The sequence below is a fragment of the Equus przewalskii genome, chromosome 15, assembly GCF_037783145.1.
Source record: "Equus przewalskii isolate Varuska chromosome 15, EquPr2, whole genome shotgun sequence".
NCBI lineage: Eukaryota > Metazoa > Chordata > Mammalia > Perissodactyla > Equidae > Equus > Equus przewalskii.
The window spans coordinates 28,807,197-28,831,134 of record NC_091845.1 but is presented as its reverse complement, the minus strand read 5'-3'; the positions used below and the strand labels follow the sequence as shown (position 1 = coordinate 28,831,134).

General features: G+C 42.2%; 1 protein-coding gene across 6 annotated transcripts in view; it reads left to right on the top strand.

Annotated features, from left to right (window-relative positions):
* Positions 1 to 23,938, top strand: part of PTPRG (protein tyrosine phosphatase receptor type G) — a 676,181-nt gene that overhangs the window by 66,496 nt on the left and 585,747 nt on the right. The window lies entirely within an intron of this gene.

Here is a 23,938-nt window from a genome sequence, read left to right as displayed (position 1 = left end):
AAATTATTATAGTTCATGTAGTTTTACTAAAAATGCTGAGTTGCTATGGCTCGTAAGGCTAAAAATCCAATGAGATGCTATGAGAAGAGGCCTCATCATTATGTTGTTTAATTCTTACCAGTTAGCCTATAAAGTATTGATTTATGTTATTATTATTGACTCCAAGTTAGAAACAAAAAAATGAGTCTTGGGCTGATTGCTTCCCTAAGGCCATGCTATTAAATGGGGGCGTATGGGTTTGACTCCAGGAGACCTACCTCCACATTTTGTACTCTTAAACATATCCTAATCTAATGACTAATCCTTCAGTCACTTAAATGTCATCCATGACAAATATTAGAATTTTAGTATTTTAGAGATAGTTTCTTTGAGCTTTTAACCCACAATTGAAATAAATCCCTTTGGTTGTGTTCTTAACTGAAAAGTCAGGTAGTTTCTGCTTGAATGGTTCCAGCACTGAAGAGCTCACTATTGCATGTTGGCAGTCTTTTTCATTGTCGGATAAGTTTTTCCTTATTTTGAGCCAATCTGAAGTCAGGTTAGCTTTCCTAGCAATTACAGTATATTACCGTCTCTATTTAAACATATAGGCAACTAAATGCTCCAGATTTTTTTTTTCCTAACAGCTTTATTGAGATAGAATTCAAATATCATACAATTCACCCATCTAAAGTGTTTTCCTTATATTCACGGAGTTGTGCAACCATTGCAACCATCAACTTTAGAACATTTTCATCACCGTCAAAAGAAACCCCATACCCTTTAGCAGTCACCTCTCCATTTCCCCTGAACACCCCCTAGCTCGAGGCGTCTACTTATCTATTTTCTCCTTCTATAAATTTGCCTATTCTGGACACTTCATAGAAATGAAATCATACAATATGTGGCCTTTTCTGGACACTTCATAGAAATGAAATCATACAATATGTGGCCTTTTGTGACTGGCTTCTTTCACTTAGCATAATGCTTTCAAGGTTCATCCATCTTGTATGTATCAGAACATCATTCCTTTTTAGGGACAAATAACAGTCCTCTTATGAGTATACCACATTATGTTTATCCATTCATCACTTGATGGTAGTTTTCACTTTTTGGTTATTATGAATAATGCTGGTGTAAACATTTGTTCTGCTTTCTTGACTGAAGAGTCTGGTGTCCCCCTGCTCCTGTACTGTATTTACTTGTTGGTTAATCTGAAAATAATATTTTACATGGTGAAATCTCATATTGCTGGTTTTAGCTCCACCTTCCTGGATGGTTGAAATTTAGGTGCTTTGATCTATTGTGTGATCTGTTCATTCTAAACTTGTATACTGTGTCCGTTGGTAAAATCTCCAGTCTCTATCTTAATCCAAATCATAGATCAAAATACTGCACAGAATGGGGCGGCTTCTCTGCCACATGGCTTGTTACTGTGGAGGAGGCAGGGCCATCCCCTCCCAGCCACTGGTCTGTGGACAATTAAGGGACTAAATTTTTATGTTAATATGAAGGATTTCAGGTTATAAAAACATCCTTTTATTTGTGCCAGCACCAAGATGTTTTAGTATTACGGGATTATCTATGCCAATTTCTCATCTGTAGTTAGGTTATGAGTTGTTTCATGTTCCAGCTCAGACGAGAACTTGAATTCTGGTTCTTGTACCACTTATTATCAGAATGACCTTGGGCAAGTTAGTGGAAGCTTAACTTGTTTATTTTTCTCATTTGGAAAATGAAGATAATAGTAGCCCGCACTTCACAAGGTTATTGAGAGGACTGAATGAAGGAATCCATACAAAGTACTCATCCTGGGCAGGACATGTTGTTAAGGGTTGTATTTCAAGGAAGAAAACGGAGGCCAGAAAATTTTCTGTGACTGTCTTGGGGCCAGAGCTTTAGCTACACAGATCACGCAGAACGCTTCCTGTTCCTTTGGAGCTTTGTTCCCTTAAGGTTTCAGTTTCTGAAGGAAATGAAGTCGTTTGTGATACTGGATGGAACACACACCTGTGGAACTTTAAATTTCCTAGGAGTAGACCAGATTTGAGTTGTCCCTTCTTCAGTGGTGGTGTCCGGCGTTTTCACATGTGGCTTTATCATCGTTGGCCACACGCCACAAAGATGTCAGTCACATCCAGAACTCTCCTGGTCATTGTATAGAGAGAACTCCTGCCCATGAGCACAGCCCAGCCTTTGAGGATCTGTCTACCTAGTGATGACGATAGCCATCTTACCATTCCAGTCTGTGAATTATTATTTATTCAGACGGGAATAATCTCGTTAAGAGAACTGTGTGTAATCTCTGCATCATAATCGGATTTCAGTGATCACTTGGAGCTGTGACTCAATCTTGTGGAATTTTAAGGACATAATTTAAAGAAAACATTCCTGGTTGCCTGTTATAAGGGGCTTTGTCGACCTTAGATTTGTCAGACCTTCAGCCACTGTTTCCAAGTTGTGATACCAAGTTCTTATTTGCAGATATTTACAGTGCCCAGCCCTTTGAGGCCTTAGCGAAACCAAAAAGCTGAGGGAAGAGAGGCATCTTATTGCTAATTCTCTGCAGTGCTGTTGTGCAAACGATACCGACTCTTTTGTATTCAAGATTAAGGATATTTAAATTAAATTAATTTAAATTTGTATGTAGTTTTCTTTCTGTTAGGTTTAGCAAAATGTCAGGATCATACCATAGAACAGCGTTTCTCAAATTTATATACACATCTCTTATCAAAGAGGGAAACATCTTTTAAGAACCCTATGATTTATTCAGGCCCCACAAACATAAGATACTTGGGTTTTGTTCCATGAAATTGTCTTTGGACTGCAAGTTATCAGGGTTTTTGCCTGGTTTGATGTTCGTAAATGGACATATTTTGTTTTTAGATCATAGAAATAAAAAACCTGGAAGTTGTGGACTTTTGAGAACACCCTAATGGTCTTCTGACCCCATTTTGAGAAACTCTGCCCCAGAGATGAGCCCACTGGTGGGAAGTGAGGGCTCTAATTGTCTCCAGGAGGTTGCAGGTTGTACCTTCATGAAGCTCTAGAGCAGGCTACAAGACGTGATCTTTTCTTCCCAAGATTTGGTTTGGTTGCAAGTTTGCAGGTAATTAAAAAAAAAATTGCGTGTGTGTGTATGTGTGTATAATATAAATATATATTTGATTTATCAACTTCAAATATCAGGCAATCTTATTTACAGCAGACATCCACATTTCCCTTAAATACCTGATAACTGTGCTGTACTGTCATGTATACTGCATTCTGCCTTGCTCCAGCTGCCTTGAGCGGCACTGTTGCTTTGTCACTTTCTGGCACGGCTTCTTGGTACCTGGTACCTGCCTGGTTCTATTTGTGGCTCCTGGACCACTTAAGAAGGAGGAGATGATGACTCATCTGTTACCTGGGCGTGTACTTCCCTGTGAATGAGGAGAGTGCCACAGAAAAACTTAAAACTACAGAAATTTATTCTCTCACGGTTCTGGAAACCAGTAGAACATCAAGCAGGGCTATGCTCTCTCTGAAGGCTCTAAAGGAGAATCTCTTCTTTGCCTCTTCTAGCTTCTGGTGGCTGTTGGCGTACCTCAACTTGTGGCTCCATCTCTGTCTCTGGTCTCACTGCCGCTTCCTCTTTCCTGCCAAATCTCCCTCAGCTTCACTCTTAGAAGGATGTTTGTCATTGGATTTAGGGCTCACTTGGATAATCTAGGATAAACACCTCCTCTCAAATCCTCAACTTAATCACATCTTTTTCCGTATAAAGGTAATATTTACTCTTTGACCAGACAAGGTGATATTCACAGGTTCTGGGCATTAGGACATAGACTTCTCTTTTTTGGGGGGTGAGAGTGAAGCACTATTCAGCCCACCGCTGTAACCTTAAGCACTAGATTTAGGTTACAAAAGCATAATGCAGAATGCTGGGTGCTCAGCAGAAGAATATCGCTCATTCTCAAGAGCTGCCACTTTTCTTTCCAGGGAACTAGGGGATATATTGGTCTCCTGTTGCATCATTTTCTGTTTTTCTTTCAATAAAAGCTTAGCACACACTAGGCACAAGGTAGGCAGGGGTGACACCCTTTAAAGCATTACAGATGTTATGTCTGTCTTTAATTGGGTTTGTGTTCCACTGAAAACCCCTAATGCGTTGCTTCCTACTCTGAACTCTCGCTGCCAGCTAGCCTTCCAGACTTTTCCTTCACTCTGTCTGCCCTCTGAGCCCTGCCCACAGTCTATGACTGACAGCCTAGTTTCCTGGTTGAATGCCTTATGTGAGCATGAAAATTCATAGCAGCCTTTAGGGAGGAAATGAAGTTGGTGCGGTTGGTGGGCAAGGGACAGCCATCACCATCTTGTCTTTCCCCAAAATGAAAGCTACCCTCTGGAGAAATCAGAGTAGGACATGGGGTATGTAACCTGGCTATTTCCAACACTAAAACGGGCTTTCCTTCCGCTCTGTGATCAACATCATCGTCATCTTCATCTTTATCATTCTCTTCTTCCTCATGAACACAGCTTGTTGAGAGTCACACCACGTGCCAAGTACTTTTTGCATATTACTATATTTAATCCTCATACAATGCCCAAGGCGGGGGCTACTGTTACCATCCCATTTCACAGATGAGGCAGACAAGTCTCAGAGGAAAGAAATTGTCTGTTTAAATTCCTGCGGCTAGCACGTGTCTGAGCTGTCTGGTCCAGAACCTGAGTTTTACCCTTAAACAATCCTGCCCCTTTATTTATTCTGCAAAATGGGCTTTCAGGTTTTAAGGAAACGAAGTCTAATATAAACTGCAGTTATTTTGAAGGCAATGCAGTAATTTATTCAAGGTCCATTCGCTTTTTGGATAGTTCATTTCTCTTCTGTTTTCTTCTTGGTTCACTTTCAGAACATAACGGATCTGGAATAAATGGGGCCCCAGTCTTTGGAGTTTCTTTTCTCTTCCTTCAGTGCTTTAAGTGGATAGGTGTTTGCAGATCAGAGGAGAGGTTGATGGATTGCATCTTGCTCACAATAGTGCCCCTCGCTTTTAGGGGGTCTGTGAAGAACTTAAGTGGAGATGTGGGTGATCAGGGGAAAGCTCTGCCAACTTAAGCTGGAGGAGGTCCAGGCAGGTTATTTGTTGATTACATGAAATTAGAGGCATATTTACAGAGAAGAATCTGAAGCATAAGTGCTTGTTTATCTCCTTGGAGTGTCCTGTTAGCTCTGTGGTACCCTCAGGTTCTAATGATGTTCTAATGAAATAAATAAAATTCCTTCTCCTTTCTTCCTTTCACCCCTCCTTCTCTCCCTCCCTCGAATATACATAGAGCACCTACCATAAATCATTATTGTGGGCACTGGAGATCCAGTAGTGAACAGAAACAGATGAATACCCTTGTCCCTATGGGGCTCTTATATCAGTGGGACAAAATGGAGCCCTTAGGAGAGTAAGAAGCCTTAGCACGTGGTTATCCTGTGGACTACAGTTATATTGTGAGTAGTTTGTTAGGTGGTAATTATTTTTATTAATGTAGGGGAGAGAGATTTTGCAGATGTTTATTTCTCCTCGCTTTCTTTCTGTACCGCCCTTTTTATTAATGTAGTTTTAAAGGTAAATCTCTGTGTTAGTTCTGAATTTCACTTAGGTAAATGTTTCCAATTCATTTAAGGCTTATCAGTGTTTGTATTTTGTCCTGCCACAGATGGGTTTGTGGTTCTGTTTAAAAGATGGGCCATTCGTACTTATATAGAAACTTAATCCAGGTTTAGGAATGTCAACAGATGCCTCATGAAATCTAACAGCAATTAGGAAAAAAACCAATTTCTTTATTTAGTTTGGAAGGAGTGGGGCCCAAATGTAGAAGCATAGTCATGGGTTATAATTTCAATGCTTATGCCTTTTAGAAAAATTAAAAGCAGGAAGTAAACGTTGCCTGCTGCTGTAGAGATCTGAGATTTAGGATGGATGGGACTAATTTTGTTTTGCATTTATATTTAATGGCCTGGGTCTCTTTCCTGTGGGCTGGTGCACATTTAGCTAATGAAAGCCTTCTGAGGAGACTTTGCTGGCGCAAAGGAGGTCAGGCTCAGCCTCTCCATCTGGAAGCCCCGGAGAGAAATCTGGCCGGGCAGATGTAGGGCTTACCTGCGGTCCCCACTCGCCTGGACTGTTAGTTTATAAAAATCAAAGGACCAAGGCAGAAGCCCCAGTGCTGACCCTGAGTTATTAAATCGGCTCCTCCGGCCATTTTTCACAGCCACAGAGATGCCCAGCAGCCCCGGAGCCTGACCCGCGCCGTGCTGTGAGCCTTTCCCTGCCTCGGGCCTGTCCGCCTTCCAATTTGTAAAGCCGTCGTTAAATGGAGTTCAGACTGTTGATGCAATTTTTCTCGTGTACAGTTTGTCAGTTCTCTCTGCTTTGCTGCCCTCGTGCGAGGACTTTTCTTGGCCAGCCTCGGGGGCTCTACTGTTCGGTTCAAAGACGCCTGCTTTGGGTTTGGGGGGCAGCCCAGGGTCCCCTGACGGTTCTGCGAAAGCAGCTGAGGAGCCGGCTGGTTCTGAGAGCCAGTGGCTGGGCCGGTGCAGGGAGGTGGCCCGCCATCCCCCGAACAGGTCTGCACTGTGCCGCAGGGCGCCGCAGAGGAAGGGGGAGGCCGAGTTCTCTGTGGGCTGCCCCCTCGTCTCTTTGCCGCCCTTTGTACTGCGTGGACGGAAACTCAAGCGCATTTTCGGGGGAACTCCTTGAACTCCAGATCTGACTTGACGATAAGGAGGCTTTTGGTTGTTACTTCTGGTCATTCCGTGTGTAATGGAGTCTTAGATATGTAAGTATGTATGTAGGTATTTTTAAAAAATTAAAAATAGCTTTCAGTACTGAGTAACCAGGTAGTAGATGAGGGGAGAATTTTTTCCTCCTATGAAATCATTGTAGCTAAAAATGAAGACAGTGATGGAAATAGAGGATGTCATTTTACAGCCCACTAGTGAATTGAGGGATGTAGGCATGGGGCATCAACACTTAACTATCACCGAAAAGGACACATATTATGAGCCCCTGATGGTTGAACATTTTCCTCCTAGGAAGTAGTATTGTAACCCTCACCAGCCCCTGTATCCCAGAAGAAAACAAAAACAGAAAGACCTGAGTCTGTTCAAGTGTCTAGGTACCAGTTTACAGGAATTTCAGAGGAGTGAAAACCATGGTAAACAGCACCGTAGGAATACAATAGGCCAATTCCAGACTGGCCAAAGATCTGGATTTTTTAATGAATAAATTGCAAGGGGAAATAAAGAGAGATGAAGAGGAGAACCTGTAGATTAAAGATTTTAAAAGACATGCCAATCCGTCTTTGTCTGGGCCTTATTTAGATCATGATTCGAATGAATTAACTAGGAAAAACGAGGCATTTGGAAATTTGAACCCAGATTGGAAGTGGGACAGTATTAGGGAACTACTTTAAAATTTTTTTTTTTTCCCACTATGACACCTTTATTTTTTTTTTATTTTTAAATTTTTTTGGCAGTTTTTTTTTTTTATTAAGAGTATGATAGATTACAACCTTGTGAGATTTCAGTTGTACATTATTGTTAGTCATGTTGTGGGTACACCGCTTCACCCTTTGTGCCCTCCCCCCACCCCCCCTTTTCCCTGGTAACCACCGATCGGTTCTCCATGTCTATATGTTAAGTTCCACCTGTAAGTGGGGTCATATAGAGTTCGTCTTTCTCTGTCTGGCTTATTTCACTTAACATAATACCCTCAAGGTCCATCCATGTTGATGCGAATGGAACAATTTGGTCCTTTTTTATGGCTGAGTAGTATTCCATTGTGTATATATGCCATATCCTCTTTATCCAGTCGTCAGGTTCTGGGCATTTAGGTTGGTTCCACGTCTTGGCTATTGTAAATAATGGTGCGATGAACATAGGGGTGCATGGGATTCTTGGGATTGCTGATTTCAGGTTCTTAGGGTAGATACCCAGTAGTGGGATGGCTGGGTCATAGGGTATTTCAATTTTTAACTTTTTAAGAAATCTCCATACTGTTTTCCATAGTGGCTGCACTAGTTTGCATTCCCACCAACAGTGTATGAGGGTTCCTTTTTCTCCACAACCTCTCCAACATTTATCACTTTTGGTTTTGGATGTTTTTGCCAATCTTAGAGGTGTAAGGTGATATCTTAGTGTAGTTTTGATTTGCATTTCCCTGATGATTAGGGATGATGAACATCTTTTCATGTGTCTCTTGGCCATACTTATATCTTCTTTGGAGAAATGTCTGTTCATGTCCTCTGCCCATTTTTTGATCGGGTTGTTTGTTTTTTTGTTGTTAAGCTGTGTGAGTTCTTTGTATATTATGGATATTAATCCTTTGTCAGATAAGTAGCTTGTAAATATTTTTTCCCAATTAGTGGGCTGTTTTTTTGTTTCAATCCTGTTTTCCTTTGTTTTGAAGAAACTCTTGAGTCTGATGAAGTCCCACTTGTTTATTCTTTCTATTGTTTTCCTCATCTGAGGAGTTATAGTGTCCGAAAAGATTCTTTTGAAACTGATGTCAAAGAGTGTACTGCCTATATTCTCTTTTAGAAGACTATTGTTTCAGGCCTAATCTTTAAGTCTTTCATCCATTTTGAGTTTATTTTTGTGAATGGTGAAAAAGAATGATCGATTTTCATTCTTTTACATGTGGCTGTCCAGTTTTCCCAACACCATTTGTTGAAGAGACTTTCTTTTCTCCATTGTAGGCCCTCAGCTCCTTTGTCGAAGATTAGCTGTCCATAGATGTGTGGTTTTATCTCTGGGCTTTCAATTCTATTCCATTGATCTGTGGACCTGTTTTTCTACCAGTACCATGCTGTTTTGATCACTGTAGCTTTGTAGTATGTTTTGAAATCGGGGATTGTGATGCCTCTGGCTTTGTTTTTCTTACTTAGGATTGTGTTAGCAATTCGCGGTCTTTTGCTGCCCCATATGAATTTTAGGATTCTTTGTTCAATTTCTGTAAAGAATGCCCTTGGGATTCTGATTGGGATAGCATTGAATCTGTAGATTGCTTTAGGTAGTATGGACATTTTAACTATGTTTATTCTTCCAATCCATGTGCATGGAATGTCTTTCCATCTCTTTATGTCATCGTCAATTTCTTTCAAGAAAGTCTTGTAGTTTTCATTGTATAAATCTTTCACTTCCTTGGTTAAATTTATCCCAAGGTATTTTATTCTTTTTGTTGCGACTGTGAATGGGATTGAGTTCTTGAGTTCTTTTTCTGTTGGTTCATTGTTTGTGTATAGAAATGCTACTGATTTATGTATGTTGATTTTATACCCTGCAACTTTGCTGTAGCTGTTGATTATTTCTAATAGTTTTCCTATGGATTCTTTGGGGCTTTCTATATATAAGATCATGTCGTCTGCAAACAGCGAGAGTTTTACTTCTTCATTGCCTATTTGGATTCCTTTTATTTCTTTTTCCTGCCGAATTGCTCTGGCTAACACCTCCAGTACTATGTCGAATAGGATTGGTGAAAGCGGGCACCCTTGTCTTGTTTCTGTCCTCAGAGGGATGGCTTTCAGTTTTTGTCCGTTGATTATGATGTTGGCTGTGGGTTTGTCATATATGGCCTTTATTATGTTGAGGTGCTTTCCTTCTATACCCATTTTATTGAGGGTTTTTATCATAAATGGGTGTTGGATCTTGTTGAATGCTTTCTCTGCATCTATTGAGATGATCATTTGGTTTTTGTTTCTCATTTTGCTAATGTAGTGTATCACGTTGATTGACTTGCGGATGTTGAACCATCCTTGTGTCCCTGGTATAAATCCCACTTGATCATGGTGTATAATCTTTTTGATGTATTGCTGTATTCGGTTTGCCAGAATTTTGTTGAGGATTTTTGCATCTATGTTCATCAGTGATATCGGCCTGTAGTTCTCCTTCTTTGTGTTGTCCTTGTCAGGTTTGGCGATCAGAGTGATGTTGGCTTCATAGAATGTGTTGGGGAGTACTCCATCTTCCTCAATTTTCTGGAATAGTTTGAGAAGGATAGGCATTAAATCTTCTTTGAATGTTTGGTAGAATTCTCCAGAGAAGCCGTCTGGTCCTGGACTCTTATTTTTGGGGAGGTTTTCGATTACTGTTTCTATTTCTTTACTTGTGATTGGCCTATTCAGATTCTCCATTTCTTCCTGGTTCAGTTTGGGGAGGTTGTAAGAGTCCAGGAACTTGTCCATTTCTTCTAGGTTGTTCAATTTGTTGGCATATAGTTTTTCATAGTATTCTCTTATGATCCCTTGTATTTCTTTGGTATCTGTTGTGATTTCTCCTCTCTCATTCCTGATTTTATTTATTTGCGATTTCTCTCTTCTTTTCTTGGTGAGTCTGGCCAAGGGTTTGTCGGTTTTGTTAATTTTTTCGAAGAACCAACTCTTTGTTTCATTGATCCTTTCTATTGTCTTTTTTGTTTCAATATCGTTTATTTCTGCTCTTATTTTTATTATTTCCCTCCTTCTACTGCCTCTGGGCTTTGTTTCTTCTTCTTTTTCTAATTCTGTTAGGTGTCGTTTGAGGTTGCTTATGTGAGCTTTTTCTTGTTTAGTGGGGTGAGCCTGTATTGCGATGAATTTCCCTCTTAGGACTGCTTTTGCTGCATCCCAAAAGATTTGGTATGACATGTTCTCATTTTCATTTGTCTCCAGATAATATTTGATTTCTTCTTTAATTTCTTCAATAATCCATTGTTTGTTCAGTAGCGTGTTTAGTCTCCACATTTTTGCACCTTTCTCTGCTTTATTCTTGTAGTTGATTTCTAGTTTCATAGCATTGTGATCAGAAAAGATGCTTGATATTATTTCAACTCTCTTGTATTTATTGATGCTTGCTTTGTTTCCCAGAATATGGTCTATTCTTGAGAATGTTCCATGCGCACTTGAGAAGAATGTGTAGCCTGCTGTTTTTGGATGAAGTGTTCTATATATATCTATTAAGTCCATCTGGTCTAATTTTTCATTTAATTCTGTAATTTCCTTGTTGATTTTCTGTCTGGATGTTCTATCCATTGGTGTTAATGGGGTGTTGAGGTCCCCTACTATTATTGTATTGTTGTTGATGTCTTCTTTTAGTTCTGTTAAGAGTTGCTTTACAAATTTTGGTGCTCCTGTGTTGGGTGCGTATATATTTACAAGTGTTATGTCTTCTTGGTGGAGAGTCCCTTTTATCATTATATACTGTCCCTCTTTGTCTCTCTTTACCTGTCTTACTTTGAAGTCTACTTTGTCTGATATCAGTATAGCGACACCTGCTTTCTTTTGTTCATTATTAGCTTGGAGTATTGTCTTCCATCCCTTCACTCTGAGTCTGTGTTTGTCTTTGGGGCTGAGGTGTGTTTCCTGGAGGCAGAATATTGTTGGGTCTTGTTCTTTGATCCATCCTGCCACTCTGTGTCTTTTGATTGGAGAGTTCCATCCATTTACATTTAGAGTGATTATTGAAATGTGGGGGCCTACCACTGCCATTTTATGTCTTGTTTTCTGGTTCTCTTCAATTTCCTTTGTTTCTTGTCCCATGGTTTAGTCTGTTCTGATGTAGAGCTGCTACTCTCTGTTGTTGTCCTTCTACTTATCTCCTTTTCTCTTGGTTTTGTAGTCCCTTTCCTTTTTTTGATTTTTCAGGAATGAGGGTTTTCCTGAGCATTTCTTGAAGAGGAGGTTTGGTGGCAATGAACTCCCTTAATTTTTGTTTATCTGGGAAAGTTTTTATTTCTCCATTGTAGTTGAAGGATATTTTCGCTGGGTAGAGAATTCTCGGCTGCAGGTTTTTGTCCTTCAGATTTTTGAATATATCATTCCACTCTCTTCTAGCCTGTAAAGTTTCTGATGAGAAGTCTGCTGAAAGCCAGATGGGGGTTCCTTTGTAGGTTAATTTCTTCTGCCTGGCTGTCCTTAGTATTCTCTCCTTGTCGTTGACTTTTGCTAGCTTCACTACTATATGTCTTGGTGTTGGTCTACTTGCATTGATAAAGTTTGGAGATCTATTGGCTTCTGTCACATGAAGTTTCATCTCCCTCCCCAGGTTTGGGAAGTTCTCAGCTATTATTTCTTTGAATAGGCTTTCTGCCCCCTTCTCCCTCTCTTCTCCCTCTGGTATACCTATTATCCTTAGGTTGCATCTCCTAAGTGCGTCAGATAATTCTCTGAGAGTTTCTTCATTTCTTTTTAGTCTTAGCTCTCTCTCCTCCTCTGCCTGCAGCATTTCTATATTTTTATCTTCCAAATTGCTAATTCTTTCCTCCATATTATTGGCCCTACTGTTCAGTGCGTCTAGATTTTTCGTAATCTCCTCTGTTGTGTTCTTCATTTCCAGTATTTCTGTTTGGTTCTTCTTTATAGTATCGAACTCTTTTGTGACATAGCTCCTGAACTCGTTGAGTTGTCTGTCTGAATTCTCTTTTAACTCATTGAGTTTTTTAATGATGGCTGTTTTGAAGTCATCATCATTTAGGTTGTATATTTCATTGTCTTTGGGATTGTTTTCTGTGTGTTTGTCATTTTCCTTCTGTTCTGGAGATTTCATATATTTTTTCATATTGCTTGATGGTGTAGACTTGTGCCTCCGCATAGAGATAGAGTTTAGTTACTGCTTGCACTTGTTTCTACTGGTGTGGTGGGGGGACAGCTGTTTATACTGCTCCAACCAGGAACCCTATCAGCTGTTGCTAACTGGGCCTGGACCCCTCCACGCAGTCACAGCGATTCTATGGGTTCCCTCTTCAGCTGTGGAGGCCGTCACAGGGGGGGCTTCAGGCTGCTGGTGCCTACTGTTGCAGAACACCTAGATGTGGTCCCTCCTTAGGTTTTGCAGCAGTTTTATGGGCTTTCCCAGCGGCCAGGGGCAGGATCACTTATATTTGCAGCTCTGTCACTGTTGGCACCCACAAAATCTCGCTTATCCACTATGGGTCACAGCAGAGCTATGGGCATTTTCTACAGTCTGTGGTTAGCTCCCCTAGCTATGCTACTTTTGTGCCAAGGTCTTCCAGCCTTCCAGTTGCTAGCTGGGTGCTCTCTACTAGTGCTGTGCAGAGGCTATTGCTGAGGCTTCTGTGAGACTGTAGAGTTTCCCCCCTGGGTCACAGCGCCAGGTCGCTGGAACTCCACCCAGCCCCAGTCCTCTCGCCTAGTATCTCGGGGAGCCCATTGCCCTAATTGAGTTCAGTGGCAGCTGCTCGGCTGCTGCCCTGCCTGGCATTCTTCTCTTTGGGACCCTCCTGGCGTTGTGGATGCTGGGCGGGGCCTCTCTGCTAATGGCAGGCAAAGACCCTGCCTGCTGCCCAGACGGAACTTCAGAGTTTCTCCCCCAGGCTGCGCAGCCGGCCGCTGGAGCTCCACCCAGCCCTGGACCTCTCCCAGGGGATCTCCGGTAGTCTCGAGGCTCTCCTGGGCGAGAACCCGGTCAGGGGAACTTGCCGCGGCTGCTGTCGGGCTGGCGTGCCATTTGGGAGAGCCCCCAGGCGTTGTGGAGGCTGGGCAGGGCCTCTCCGATAATGGCAGGGAAAGACTCTGCCTGCGGCCAGGCCTGACCTCCAGAGTTTCTCCCCCGGGCCGCATAGCCAGCCGCTGGAGCTCCACTCAGCCCCGGACCTCTCCGAGGAGATCTCCGGTTATCTCGAGCCTCTCCCGGGCCAGAGCCCGGTCAGCGGAGCTTGCCGCGGCTGCTGTCGGGCTGGCGTGCCCTTTGGGAGAGCCCCCAGGAGTTGTGGAGGCTGGGCGGGGCCTCTCCGAAAATGGCAGGCAAAGTCCCTGCCTGCCCCCACCGGGGCGGGACTTCAGAGTTTCTCCCCCAGGCCGTGTTGCCAGCCACTGGAGCTCCACCCAGCCCCAGACCTCTCCCAGGAGATCTTCGGTAGTCCAGATCCCCTCCTGGGCGAAAGCCTGGTCAGAGGAGCTGGCGGCGGCAGCTGGCGGGCTGGCGTGCTGCTTGGGTTTCTCTCCAGGGGCCCCCAGGCGTTGTTGATGCTGGGTGGGACCTCTCCGCTCATGGCGTGTGGGGGTTTTCACCACGGCCTCCAGTGTGTAACTCTGGAGCTTCCCTTTGGGCTCAGGTGTAATTGCGGGGGGCTTAGGTAGGGCTCTGTTCACCTGTTTCCTCCGTCGCTCCTCTGGTGTGCGCTCCCTCCTGCCCTTGGCGTGTGGTGATGTTCTGGGGGCGGCCACAGGGAGAAAGCCGCCCGCAGGCTCCAGGCTGTTCAGGGGTCGGGGTCGGAGAGTTTTCACCTATCTCCACCTCCTCCCGGAGGGAAGTCCCTCCGCCTTCCGATGTATAGCAGTGTGCGTCTCTCCGACGTCTTGAGATGCTATATAGATATCCTTTGTCAAGCCATGAATGTCCAATTAGTTGTAGATTCGAAGGGGGAGCGACAAAGAAGTCTGCTTACACCGCCATCTTGGATCTTCCCCTACTTTAAAATTTTTTAAGCAGTGATGATAATTTTATTGATTAAAAAAAAGAGCCCCTATTTTTAAAATACTGGTGGATGAGATGATATAATTGAGACTGATTTCAAATAATATGCAAGGACGGAATGTGGGTGAGTGTCGTGGAACAAGGTTGGTCCTGGGTTCATAACCCATGAGGCTAAGCAATGTGTCTCTATGGGGGTGGGGCTACTCTTTGTCTTAGCATTTGTTGGAAATTTTCCAGAATTAGAAATAAAAAAGGGAGATATGGTAAAGTATCTCCAAAAAAGCTTTTTCTGATGTAAAAGCCATATGTGTTCATTGTAATAAATACAGATAAAATAAATCTGTCTTTGAGTCAGTGACTTAGAATGCCTTGGTGTATTTGTGTGTGTATACATGTCTTAGATTTTTTTGTTTGGATGAAATGAATACTATTGTACTCTTGTGATCTACCCTTTTCATGAAATGGTTTATTTTGTGTGTTGTCCTTGGCCATTAAATTCCCGTCTAAAACCTTTAGGATCGACTGTTGAGAAATGTTTGATTTAATGCCTTTATGGTGGTTTTATTGAACTATTTCTTTATTGTTGTTAAATAAATGGTGCTTACAATTTTGGATATTATAATGAGTGCTGTGATGAAAATCCTTCTAACTAAAGCTCAACACATATCCTTTTTTCCTTAAATGAATTCCTTGGAAATGCTAAGGCAGTATTCAGCCCTGGTGTTTCAGATAGCTTTTGCTTATGTGCTTTGCTTATGAAATGTCAAAATTAATTTCTTTTTTCTTTCAGAATAGTAAGCTTCTTGAAGCCAGGCCCCATATTTTCAATATCCTTTGTGTTTCATAAACTTGTCTAGATGTCCACAGTTGTTCACACAACTGCCTGTGGTTCCTTGATCTTCAAAAGACAGTATTCTTATTGGAGCTTGGCAAGGAAGATGCCATCTTTATGACTTAGGTGTGGCTGTTTAGCGTCTGTAAGATAAAATGAATATTCAACATTTTCATCAAGCTAAAAGCAATGAGTCCCACCCTATGCTCTGATGGTTATTAGTCTGAAGGTAAAATTTCCTTTGTAAGCGTGGAGCTCAGTTGAAAATGAAATGCAAGGAGATGACTCTGCAGTCTCAAAAAGAACTTAATACTGCCGTCACCAGTAAAACGCTTTGGATTGAGTGGCTGGGGTGCGGCTCGCTGCTTAGGGTTGTTTAAAGACCTTGTAGAAATAGTTTGTGATCAAGGGGCGGATTATGCCCATCCCTTGACTGTATCCTGTTTTTCTCCTTTCCTCACCCTGGCGAAGAGAAGATTGGACCATCCTTGAAGGGATGGACATGAAATTGGTTTCTGTTTCCAAATTCCACGTGAGAGCCCGTCCCTTTCTCATCTCTGGATAAGGGAACTTTAGTAACTACAGAGTGAGATGTTTGGCGTTGGAGGTGGATAGGTAGGGGGTGTCGGGAGAGGTCTTTTTGTGCCTGTAGGTAACAGAAATATGAGTCTCATTAAAAAAATGTGGAACAGTATGATAATGAGATGAGGTAGCTCATAGAAATTCACAGTGTTGATGATGAAAACAAGACTCCCATCCAGGCCCTCTGTGATGGCAGCCAAGTGAACGTAAGTGCTCAGGACCCCTCCTTAGCCTTATGTAAATCCAGTGATGTGGAGTTTTGTGCAAGGTCTTCGAGGAAAGTGGTTAACTCTAGCTTAGTGGTTAAAAACAAAGGCTGTAGTGTAGACAGAACTGAGTTTGAGTCCTAGCTGTGCCACACGTAGTTGTATGGTCTCTGGCATATTACATGAACTTGTGCCTTAGTTTCCCCATTTGTAAAATGGTGGGTCATCATTGGACCTACCTCATAGGTGGCTGTGAGGAGTAAACAAAATAATAAATGAAGTTATATATATGTTTACAGTGACAAGAGCAGGGCCTGGCAGGTAATAATGGCTTTACAAATAATAATTATTGATACTCTAGCTTTCTTTAGAAGCGTTTTAAGCCATCTCATCTTGCACAGTGATTGCATATAGTAATCAGCAAATGCTTGTTACATAGTCAATTTGACTGTATATTGTTAATAGTTAAGTTTAACTCTTCCAGATCAACTGGGATACCCTTTTTTTCTGACTTGACTATTTACACTCTGAAGAAAGGAACAGATTAGGCCTCCAACTTTTTTCCGCTTCAGGCTCTGCAGAATCAAATCTGCTATGTATACAGCACCTACCCTAACAGAGACGATCACAATCACATTTAAATTACACTGTGCACCTACAGGGTTTCAGCAGATGTGTGAATTTTAAGTTATTAATAACTAATTGGGTGCTAATTACGTGCCCTGGAGTTCTTGGAGCTGATAAAGAGGTGTCACCTACTGTGTCAGGCCTCTCTTCAGCTCGGGAAAATCATCTTTGGCGGATGTGCTGAAGTTAACTTCTGAGCGTTAGGTTTCGAACATCGTCTCCCACAAGCCTTGGTTTTATTTTTTGTGCATGGTGAACGCTTCCTATGAAATTGATGTGACTTCCCTTAAGGGGAAATTCCCTGTACTGTTTGCAAAGGGGGGGTCGCCAATATGTGAGCATAATTTTCCATCACTGAGGAGAGAGAAGAACTAAGTGAACCAAGTGTAATCCTAGGGAAGAACCAAAAGCTGCTGATGGGAATTCAAGAGCAAATTCTAAAGCCCAGTGGGTTTTGGTGTATTTTGGAAGATGACTCTATTTTTGAAGAGCTTTGAACTTGGATATTGCAAGATTTACCTTCAATGCTAAGGATAGATGTCTCATGTTTGCTTCCTCATACCCTGCCGCTTGCCCCCAAATCAGTTATTCCACTTCCACTGCAATTGGTAATAGTTTGGATTTCATTAACTGGAAGAAATCTTTTGAGTTAGAAATCTTGGATGCAAGATAGCATGCCAGGAATATGGTCCATGATTTCTAAGATTTCTGGAACTGTATAAAATTTAAAAAGATGTTTTGAATGAGATAATCTTTGAAAATATCACCTTCTCCCTCTTTTATCTCTCGTTACTTGAAAGCTTTAGATTGCTAGAACTTTTTGCCTCCTCTGAACAGGCAAGATACTCATTTGTCTTAAAGTCAATCCAATGAGAGAAGGTGTAGCTTTATGGTTACAGAACCCGTTTGCTGCTAGGAAGTTGTTAGAATGTTAGGGCTGCCTGGTTTGCTTTGTCTTTTAAAATTGGCTTCATAAATGCACACAGTTAAAAAGGCTCCTGAGCTTGGATATTGTCTTTTCTTTCACCAAACTAAAGCATTTTAAAACATCAAAGCATTTCCAGACCAGGGATAAAAATATAGTACAGTCGTGAGCTACATAACAATGTTTCCGTCAACGATGGACCTCATACATGACGGTGGTCCCATAAGATGAGTACCAGATAGCCTACGAGTGTAGCAGGCTACACCGTCTAGGTTTGTGTAAGTCACTCTATGATGCTTGCACAACGACAAAATCACCTAATGATGCATTTCTCAGAACGTACCCCTGTTGTTAAGTTATGTCTGACTGTTTAAAAGATATAATGGAAAACTGAAAATGAAAGTAAACAGTAGAAGCCCAGGCTTAGCAAATCTTGACAACGATTAACACTGCGTATTGGTCAAGTTGGAAGAAAACCTAGTGTTTGGGTTGAACCACAGAAAATAAAAACTACCCAGTTGGGTTGTGGTTGATGGCTTTGTCCACACTCCAGATACCCCTTCCATACTGTGTTCTTGGCTGCCGGCTGTCTGAAACCCATTTCTGGGTTTGGGGCTTGCCTGCTTTATGAGTCCTGGTGGAGGCAGAGTCTGTCTGATCTTCTTGTTTCTAGCCTCCCTTGCCGCAAGTGTTGGAGAGTGTAACCTGGACTCCACCAGTCACATACATCTGCCCCAGACTTTGGATCTGTGGCTAGTTTTGTAAAGACACAGGGACAGAGGAAAAGCCATTTTGGCAGTGACCACAACACCTTGTTGATAAGGACAGCAGTGTCATTTTAGGGACCTCAGTTGCCTTAACTGGCCTGGTTCCTGAGCTTGGTTATCTAGCCCAGGGGCTGGTAAATTTTTTCTGTAAAGGGCCCGAGAGTAACTATTTCAGGCTTTGTGGGACACAGTCTTTGTTGAAACTACTCAACTCTGCTCTTGTAGTGTGCAAGCAGCCTTGGACAATATGTGGATTTGGCTGTAGTTTGCCGATCCATGATCTAGCCTACCCAGTGATCCTGGGAGCTGAGCTACCTACTTCTTCCAATAAATTCTTTTTCTTAGATCAGGCAGAGTATGTTTATTTTGCTTGCCTCCAGGTTACTCATTCCTACTTTCAGACTCCTTAGTCCTAATTTACTGTGTGTGGGGGCTGTAAAATGCCACCTGCTTTATAAAGACACAAATAGGGGCTTCTCCTATCTCCAAAGAGATGGCAGCTCTTTTGGTGTAAAATCTGGCTTATTCTTGATTGTCTGCAGTGGGTCATTTAATTCTTAATTGAATATATCCTCTTTGTTCACAACCTCGTCCGGAGTTACACATCCAGAAATACTTCCACTTTTCCACTTGACGCTGTTTTCCCCCCAGGGGTCCTGTGTACTCCATACTCAGATTCCTCCAGTGGTCCTGTTGACTTAAACAGATAGCCAGTTACTTCACCAGCAAAAATGCTTTTTTGGGGGATCAGCAAAGCATTGCAATTCAGGCTCTGCAACCATAGCCAGCCATGGAGCAAGGGGAAGAGAAACTCTTTATAGAGGGGAAGAGGAGGTTGGGAGGGCTATTGTGAACAGAGTTCAGGTGTGTAGCTTTTCATTGGCTGAGTTGTGACAGTCTCTCATTGGCTGAGCTTCTTGCCAGTCAAGAAGAGGAAGTTTTTCTTCTTCCTCTTGGGCTCAGCTATTCAGGTAGTGCGCGGGAGCTCCCTGTTTTGGCCTCCTAACTCCTTTTTAATGAGGTTTTTATTTATTAATTTCCATAGTACATTCTGTATAATTGTAGTATGATATCAAAACCTGGAAATTGACTTTGTCACATTCACAGACTTAATTCAGTTTTCACCAGTTTTACACGCACTCAGTTGTGTATGTGGTATGTATGCGCACGTGTGTGCGCATGTGTATAGTTCTGTGCATTTTTGTCATATGTATAGATTTATGTAACCATCACCACAGTTCAGATACAGGACTGTTCCATCACCACAAAGATCACATATGCTACCCCATTATAGCCACAGCGAGGCTATCCTTAACCCCTATTACTAATCCATTGTCATTTCAAGAAGGTCATATGAATGGAACCACACAGTATGTAACCTTTTGGGGTTGGCTTTCTTCACTCAGCCTCATTCCCCTGACCCATCCAGTTGTTGGTTCGATTTTTTGCTGAGTAGTAGTTGGTGGTATGGATGTAGCTTGGTTTGTTTAGCTTTTCATCTGTTGAAGGACATCTGGCTTTTCCAGTCTTGGGCTGTTACAAGTACACCTGCTACGAACGTTCGCATACAGGTTTTTTAGTGAACCTATGTTTTCATTTCAATAGCGTTATTTCTCTAGAGAGGGAACCTAAGTCACAGGGGGTGTAATTTAACTTGTTCAAGTTCATCCAGGTCATTAAGAGGCAGATCCAGCCATTCAAACTCTGTCTTTGGCGCTGGCGCTGTTAACTGCCTTGCTGGGCTGCCTTTCTTTAGAACACCCCTGGATGTTTGATGCACTCAGTGCCCTGAGATGTTGCCTTATAAAGTGTCCCGATTCTGATCATGGCCTTTTTGGAGGCTCGTTACAGCCTGCCCACCTGCTGACACTCCCTTGCACCCATCCATGAATCCTCCACTGCTTTGGATTTTATTTGCCTTCCTGCTTTTGACAAGCCCAAGACTTTCCACAACTGCATGATGAATGCAAGGGCTTAATGTTCAACTAAACCGATCGCGTTGCCTCGTCACCTGAGAATATTCTCACCGTGGAAGTGGTAAAGGAAACTGCTGTAGCTTGTAGTGCATTATCCTGGGGATGAAGCCTTTCTGAGATTAAAGTAATCCCAACACACTCTTGTGGCTGTAGGTCTGTTACCCCGGCAATCCTTGTTTTAGATTCAAGCTTCATAACTGAATCTTAGGTGGACTCAACGGTACCTAACCACTAAGGAGTCCCTGGCATCCCCGAGGAACCCATCCTTTCCTTCCTTGAGTGCCTTCCTGTGTTCCAGGCACAGTCGTAGGCTCCGAGGATCCAGATAGAAGACATTTAGCTTGCCCCTATCAGGGGACACGTGTTTACCACAGAAGGGAGAATGAAAACTGGGTGGCAAAAGAGAATATCCTGGGAGAGAATGAAATACTCCCAACTTCTTGTGATGTATGAGAAACTTTCTTCTGGAATACACGTTTTGAAATACCCAAATTCTTCTGTCCTGAGACAAGAAGCATTTCATTTTGTGCTAGCAGCTAAATGCAGGGTGTTTGATTGGGGTGACCCCAGGCTAGTGTACCAAGGGAATACGTGCGCCTCCTAGGCTTTCTGCTGCAGAACCCACATTCCTGACTCACTCATTTGGCCGCCATCTGGAATGCACTTCTTCCAAAGAGAGGGCTGGAAGATGTTCTATTAGGTCCTGCTCCCCTGTGTTGGAAGAATAATGGCGTACCGCTTGAATGTTTCCATGTGCTCCTTGTGCATTTTAAACTCCAAGAAGGAGAGTCATGGTGACTGAGGACCGTTGGGTAGTGAATCTCCACTTTCAAGATTCTGATCTTTGCTGAAACAGTTATTTATTTCCGTGAAAAATAAAGGATAGGCTTTTCCTTGAACTGCCTCACCAAGCCCACAAGCTAAGAAATGTATGCAGGTTTAATGTAGCGTAGGGATGTTAAGGAGCTCTCATATGTGAGGTTACTACCAGGGTTAAAAATCCTCGTGGTGGGCTGGCTGGTGGCGCAGTGGTTAAGTTCACACGTTCCGCTTCTCTGCAGCCCAGGGTTCGCCGGTTCGGGTCCCAGGTGCGGACGTGGTGCCGCTTGGCATGTGGTAGGTGTCCCACATATAAAGTAGAGGAAGATGGGCATGGATGTTAGCTCAGGGCCAGTATTCCTCAAAAAAAAAAAAAAAAGAAAAGAAAATCCACGTGGCAATATTGGGCTGAATCAGAATAACAGCTAGGCTTTATTCTAAGTGTAGGACAAGGATCTTTATTTGTATCTACCTCTTAGAAGTAGATTGTCCTCTTTTATAGGTAAGCAAACTGACACTTAATTTTTTGCGGAAATTCGTATGGCTGGTGACAGGGCTTGTAATTGGTGGAGCCTGGGTTTGGGGTTTTGATGCTGCTTTGTTGTCCCTAAGTCTGTTCTTTCAGCCAGCATGCTGTGTCCTGGCTTGTCAAAAGCAGACTAGAAAGAACACCTGTTACAAATCTTAGCCTGAAGGTCCTAATAAAGATAGCACTGGTTTTTACTACTAAACTTAATAAGGGTGGTTTTTCTCCATTTCTCTTTGTCCTTAATTCTCCCCTCTTTTCTTCCCAAAAGGAAAAATAAAACCTGTAAGCACCAGGGGTTACAATTGGTTTTCCCTGGAGAAATGCAGTGCTGCATAGTGAAAGTGTGAAACGCACAGCTGTATGCTGCTGTTGAGAAATGATCTTTTGATGCAGACGAGTTTCAAAACTGAATCAAGGAAGCCAAGGGTGGGGGGCTCCATAGAGTGTAATCCTTAAAACGATGAATGCCAGCAGAGTATTACGGAATTGGCCATTGCCACGTCCCCCGGAACATCAGCGGGAATGTGTAATACAAGATTTTTGTGGGATGAGACTCATGTTTGAAGAGCAGAGTGGAGAATTCTGCACAAAACTGCTGAGAAGCAGCCAAAAAAGAGCTCATGAATGATTGAGCCGTGGCCAGGAGAAAAGAAATTTGGCGTGTGACTTTACAGGATGCAATAGTTATCCAGCTATCGGATGTGTCTGTGGTTTTCACGAGGAAGACCCTGGGACCCCAGGGTGATGACTGAGTGAGGAAGAAGTTTTCTGTTTCCAGCCCATGTGTTTCCAGTGTTCTTTTCTGTGGAATAAATATTTCCAAGTACTAGTGTGAACATTTAATCAAATTAAATAAACATTTCCTCCTCAAATGCACAGTCAAGTTTTACTTTAAAGTTTATTAATGTGATCGTTTTCAACGGCTTTGTGTTGTTTTAACTCTTGATTTGCAAATGAGCGTCTTTGTCAGATGTTTGCCTTTGAAAGGGCCATTCACCACTACTTGGCTTTATTGCTTGCTTTTCTTGTCTACTTTATGTTGTAAACTAATTTTAACTACCAATAAAAGTTTTAGGAATCCTATTTACATCTGAACAATGATTCAGCAACTTGAACCTATATTTTTTGCTCTGGAATTGTCTAGTAAAAAGTTTATAGATTCCGCTGACTCTAATGGCTCAGATAAATTATACATTTATCTGTGTGTGTGTGTTTATATTTCTTTCCTCACTGCCTACACTTTTAGAACCCTATTCATCAACCTCATTTACACGGGTGTATTTGGACACTCTTTTTTTTTTAAAGGAAAGACATAATTTCTATATGCTACCAGATGGGTGTATTGGCTATAAGATAAAAATCCCCAAATACTTAGCAGACCATCTGTTGTCTTGGTAGGGTTTAGTTGATTGAGTTCTTGCCTACTGATTTCTAATCTTAGCAGAAATAGCATTAGCCCGTTTGAATTTCTACTTAAAAAATAAGTTGTTTATATTTTGTCCCGTTGTTAATAATCTTGTTTTAGAACTTTCACAAAAACTATTGGTGATAGATGGTACGAGTCATTTATGCATGTGCTCGCGCAGGTGCCAGTTCACGGATGGTAGGATGTCCTGAGCAGGCCTGATGAGGCTGGAGGACTAAGGTAGTTCACAGGACACAGCTTTCTCCAGGAGGTGGTAACTGGTCCATTTGAGAGTTAACCTTCCCTGAATTCACTGGCGTTGAGCTTGAAGGTAAGCAGTTTTCGTGCACCAATGTGTTATAAGTTTTTGGGTGTGTGCATTGTACTTAGCGGGTCACCTCTTAATACTGCGGCTCTTGTGTATCTTGGACAATGTTAAAAGCTTCATTTACGTTGTTCCGTGTAAGTCATACAAGAATTAAATAAACAGCACCGTAATCCTCATTTTGCAGATGCAGAGTGTGTTAGCCATTGCCAGAGCTGATCTTCAAGTCTATGTCTGTTTGACTCTGCAGTTGGCATTTCCTCCACGGTACAGCTCCACGTTCCCTGATGGACAGGACACTCGCTCAGCCCCTGCTCTGTGCCATGGACAGTGTTAGGGTTAGGTATCCTTAAAGCAGCAAGTGATCCCCGTCTCTGTCCTTATGGAAACTTGCTCCTCTGGTAACAAAACATTTTAAATAATACTAAGTTTTCTTCTCTTATTTCTATTTAGGATATGACTTTGGGCTTTCTGCAGTATAGGATTTTCATCCTAATACTCTAAAATGAGGTTTCTCAAC